Here is a 6,000-nt window from a genome sequence, read left to right on the forward strand (position 1 = left end):
GCACCCACCTGCCTGACCACGCCCACATCCGCTCACATATAAGCGGGGTCATCATGGCCATACTACCAGCTCCTTCCCTACTTTCACCACCGTGAAGTCCGTGTATAGCAGCGCTTTAAGTTTAGTGTTAAAAGTAGTTGTTGGTAAAGGAGCTGCGTTTGTTGTGCTTTTGTTTTCTCTCTCTCGCAAATTTTCGGGAAAAGAAAAGGATAATGTCTTCACCACCGGAGAGCTTAGACGATTATCGTTCTGACCTCCACCAGCGCTTCACAGTCGCGGCTTCCTCCGTGCGTCGTGGGGCGTTCCTGGCTCCACGGTTGTGGCAGACAGGTGCGCCTCAGCGGCGTCCAGAGGAGAGTGCGCGTCGCCGAGGGACCGTCAAGCTCCCATCTCCTGTGAGGTGGCCGAGTTCCGGTTCTGGTCCCCCCCCCCCACCGGAGGGCAGTCAGCCGTAAGGCTGGCAGTCCCTCTGGTGGCTGGGGATTTGCGACGCAGGCTCTTCGCCTCTGCTCGTTCTCGTCATACGGCGATGAGCAGCGGGGGCGGACAGCTTAGTGGCTGTGTTGAGCTGGCCCCGAGTGGGGATTCCCTAGCCTACTCTCCATCGCGTCCGATGGAAACTGAGGATTACATGGAGGGGGCGGGGGCATTCCTGTTCGAAGCTCCGGTGGAGACAGAGCACTCTCCCCCTCGGGGTGTGGCAGAGGGTGCTGTGTCTTCCTGGAGAGCCTCGTACTCCGGGACTGGGTTAAAGTCTCCACCCCCGAGACGAGATGCCCTGCTATCAGCCGCACCGGATGCTGGCTCCCACCTATCCTATGGAGACATTGAGTGTAGCCTCCCGAACGCGAGGGATGCGAGCGAAGTGGAAGAAGGTGTGCAAAGGGAGTTGCGCGCCTTGTTCCCCGAGCTCATGACAGCAGCCGCCTGTGCTAACGGTGTGCCGCTGCCGACGCCACTGCCGGCACCTGTTCCTGACGGCATGATAGGTCATCTCTGGCAACGCCGTCCTGTGAGAGAGGCGGGCGTTGTCTGCCCATTCTTGGAGGCTTACGTGGCGCGGGGACAGGTAATTCCCCGCATCGTCTGCCTTACCTCCACGTACGTGCCTTTCACGCGGGTGGTGGGTTTGGTCCAGGGGTTAAAGGAAGGGGTGCCTTGACTTGATAGCCTGATGGCATCCATCCTTTGCCCCGAGATGGTGTGGGAGCCGTTAAAAAAACCACTTCCCCAGGGGAAGTCGGCTAAGCACTGCCAGTTGGCTATGTGGAGTGACCAGATCTTCATCGCCTCGACCCAGAGCCTGGCTGCGACCTCCAACATCGCGCAGCTGGCGCGCTTCATGTCGGGGCTGATGACGGGCGGGGTGGTACTGGACAACCACCAGAAGTACCTCCACGCCCAGGTGATGGGAGACATCCTGCATCTGTCGCAGCTACAGGCAATAGCTGCGGGGAAGCAACGCGCCCTGGCCACTCTGATCCAGCGCCACCTGTGGCTGGAGCAGGCGGCGGTGACGGATCAATGGAGGATCCCCCTCTTCATGGCCCCCCTCTCCGACGCAGGGCTCTTCGGCTCAGCGATGCAGGAGATGACATCAGCCTGCAGGGACATGGAGGAGCAGCGGTCCGTCCTCCAACCCCACTTCCCACGGCCCGACACCACCGCGACCGGAGGCGTGAAGCGGAGGCAACGCCGGAGCAGGACTTCGGCCGTCGCCACCGCTGGCCCTGTCAGCAAGAAGCCCAAGAGTGGAGGAGAGGTCGCCACCACCGCTGCCGCCAGTCATCCTGCGCCCAGGGGGAACGGTAGGGAATGACGTGGCCAGACGGCTCCCCAGCACCATCCCTCCGGGCCAGCTGCCCATGGGGGAAAATGGCACCCTGTGCGCGGCGGGCGATGCAAGTGACTTTTTACCACTGCTACCCCCCCCCCAAATATGATTTTGTTTATTAAATAAAGGGTCCCTCCTAAAGAGGGACTATTTTTTGTTGACAAAATGTGTGTTGATTCACTGTATTTTGGGGGATACAACATGTGCAATTTTAAACCCACAGCTAAGAATGCTGGGGTTGCGTTCTTGCTTGGAGAGTTTGTGCAGTTTTATCTGAAAATTTGCATTGGTCGCTATTGTGTATAACTTAGCAAGGCCTGTAGTTCTAGCACCAAGGGCTTATGTCCTTCTCTCTACTTAAGACAGCGTTCTTTCTTACGTGAGTAAAGGTGAACTTGGGGTTTTATTGTATGATGAGAGTTGTGTGTGTTTCATAATAAGTAAGTAATACGTTTAGGTAAACGTAGCATTGAGTCCACAACTGGTATGGGTGTTAGCTTACAAAGTTGTACATATGTAGCATATGAACCAAGGACCTTTTGAGTCCTTCTCTTTAGTCTAATATTTTGTCTTTGCTTAAATGTAATAATAAAAATAGCGAGTGGCAAGTTTTTCGCACATAAGCCAGAGCCGTGAAATAAAACCTGTTTTTTACACAAACGAGGTTATCGGCTGTGGCTAGCGTACAGGAACAGGATGTAAAGCTATTACCCTCCTGTACCCATTGCTGCACGAATCCGCTTCAAGGCCCACAACCTAGCATACCGTGCGGCAAAGGGAACCGATCTCGCCTACCTCCGGTCAATGGTCTCTAAACACCCTCAAGACCCCTACGCTCTGCATCTTCTGGCCGCCTCAGACCTACTCCTATCCAAGCTCCAGGAGGGTCATCAAAGATAAGTTGCCTATTCTCAGTCCTTGCCCCAGTTAGGACAGCCAAAACCCGTCCAATCTTTCGCCGTCGACTAAAGACGCACTTCAACCATTATCTGAATTAAAAAGAAAAAGGAAAAAAATATCTAACCCTAACTAACCTACACTGTAGCACTCAACACTTTGATGAACATTGTTACTCAGCTGATAGAGTTGTGCCCTTCCTGATGACTTGTCGTACAGAACTTGTAAGTCGCTTTGCATAAAAGTGTCAGCTAAATGACTAAATGTAAATGTAGCAGGTATATGTGCTTTCATGTAGCGCGCTATGCGGCTGGTGTCACGGCTCTTGTTACGATGGTGCCGCTTTGCTGGCATGATGTGGTGGAACTCAGTTTGCAGTGTATAGAACGGAGAGATAAACAGGATACAGGAGACGGCGTAGTGGTGAATAATAAGGCTTTTACTTAGAACAGAAAACAACAAACACGACTGACAACAACGGTAACAATTAAACAATGAACCAGCAAGTGTCTGCTGGCCCACAACACCTAATATACAAACACTAATTAGAGACAGAGGGTAATTACAAGCAGGACACAGGTGTGGTAGACAGAAACAACAGAACACAGAGCACACTGGGAAAAACAATAACAATTGAACAAACAGACCAACAAGACTAAAACATATTTACAAAACACAGACAGGGGAACACAAGTCTAACAAAGTGGAGACAACAACGACAACACAGACAATAAACATAATAAACATAAATGGCAGTAAATAATATTAATCAGGTGAGTGAGCTGATGCCAGATCTGCCAGATCTGGATCAGCCCACCGGTTGGCAATGTTGTAGTATGAAGGGGTGTATGGAAGGGGAGTTGAGACGGTCCGACACCTGGACCAGTCGAACCGGGAGAAGGGTTGCCGTCCGGTCCCGCAGGACCGGGGGAAGTGTTACAGGCTCTGCCTTTTTTATTGCATCGTATCTGGGGTGAGGTGTTGAGAGGGGTGGACAAATACCCCCCCCCCGGATATAGTTATATCCTTTACGAAACTGATTGGCCGAGAGGTTGTGCCTTTCTACCTATCAGTCTCCCTGACGAGCTGAGAGAGAAAGCTCGGAACAGGGAGGGGGAGGGGGGGATTTCCCTGTTTTCCCACACCCTATTAGGATAGTGGGACACGGGATTTCCCTGGCCATGGAAGACGTCACAGGCGCATTTTTTTATGTGCTACAGACCGCTGTCATTGTAAAAGCTAGGTCAAGACTATTTGGTCTTCTGCTCTGCTCTCTATCAGTAGTGTTTATTGGACCGTTTTGTCACTTAGTCCAATTATTACATGAACCTTTTCCAATTGTTTTTACTCACGTTGAGGTCTCTCTGGGAAGACCGCTGTCTTCCCCTCTTACATAAAGAGTCAATCAAATCAAATCAAATCAAATGTATTTGTAAGGCCCGACAACACACGTTAATGTCCCCATGGGCCGTACACGTCTTCTTTAAACAAGTCAAGAAGAAACATAACAATAAGTCAAGAACAGAACAAGAACACCATAAGGTCCAACAAATTTAAAATAAATGCAAATAAATGAAAGAATGCAAGCACTCCCAGACATACCCCACGCGAAGGTAAGGAAAAACTCACTAAAACCTAACAATAGGAAAAAATGCTCCACAGGCAGTGTGGAGGCATTTTCGACTAACTTTGATGTGGGATAAAAAAATATTTTCCCATAAGCAGTTTATGAAACTTCCATGGTTGTACTTAGTACTTCGTAGACTACCTGTACAAATTATATGAAATATTTTTACTGTGTACTTTTTAAGTAATTTGAGTTTCAAAGTCCCCAGAATCAGCATTTTCGACTAACTTTGATGTGGGATAAAAAAAAAAATTCCCATAAGCAGTTTATGAAACCTTAGAAGGGCCATTCAAGGGGGGATCTCCCTTCTTAGATGTCGGTGATAGTAGTGTTGCAGACTAACAGTTGGTAAGCATGCACTCAAGTGTGTAGTGAAACACAGATGAGTGCATGCAATAGCAACTGAACATTTTGAAAGATTAAAGATAGAGCTGATAGCGATAGCAACTGAACATTTTGAAAGATTAAAGATAGAGCTGATAGCGAATCGATTTGAGGCACAGGGGCGGCGCAAAGAGGGTCGGGTCCTCCCCGTCTTAATCACGGGACATTCAACACTCCGTTCATTGCTCCGAGACAGCCGGAGACAGGGAGATAGGGGGCGGCGCAGAGAGGGTCGCAACCTCCCCGACATCATCGCGGGACGTCCAGCACTCCGGTCACCACTCCAGGACAGCAACTCACAGGAAGACAGGGAGTAGAATTGACACGGTTGTTATTCCCAGGCTCGTCGTGTGAGGACCCGTGTCTGTGTCTTTTGTAGACCGGCTCCCTGCTGCTCGTCCCAGACAGCAAGGGGAAACTTTGTGGGGTTCTTTCTTGTTAGAAATTCGCCGTCACTGTTCTCGGGTTCTTTGCGAGCATACACGCTGTTTTATGAAATCAGCGTGTGGTCTTACGAGACCGATCAGCGCTGGCCCAGGGTGTTTTTTCAATGATTGAATACGCTTTGTGGGGCCGGCGTGCCTTGGTTGCCCAACATCATAAAAACAGCGTTTTTTATGTGGTCGGCTGGGAAGGAGATTTTTGTCTCTACCGAGCACCTGTGCACTAGGTTAGACTCGAGGGCTCGCGTACATCTCCGGGGGGAGATGACGGAGTAGATCATAACATTGGCAGGGGGGTCTCACGCCCGTTAGGTGGGCCACCGGGAGCAGTGCGTTCGCGTACTGACCGTCTTGGTGGGGCCCTCTGTGATGTTTTGGATCGACACGCGTACTTACCCCCCTCTTAGGACTGGGGGCGGCGGCGTGACAAGGGCACGTGACGGGACTTGTCCTGGTCGCGCCGGAACGGATCAGTTTAGCCCGTTGTTCGCCGGGGCGCAGACAAGTTCTGGTACCCCGAAGGACCCTGATCTTTTCCGGGGGGAAAATGCCAGGGCGGGGCAGACGACACAGGCAGGCATGCAGTCGTGCACAAACGCGGTTAAATGCCGTTTAGGTATAGGTCACTGAGGCAGAAGTGCGCGCGGATGTGCACGCGCGCACACAAAAATGCGTCGCACCGGCCGGCACTTATCACCTAGACTTTGCATAATAATAGGATACCGATAGGTGATAGCATAACAACGGACTCCTCTCCTCCACTACCGCCTCTCCACCAGCGTCAATGTTTGTACTTAATACTTCTCAAGACTACT

Source organism: Notolepis coatsorum (assembly GCF_963971535.1).
Source record: "Notolepis coatsorum genome assembly, chromosome: 3".
Classification (NCBI taxonomy): Eukaryota; Metazoa; Chordata; class Actinopteri; order Aulopiformes; family Paralepididae; genus Notolepis; species Notolepis coatsorum.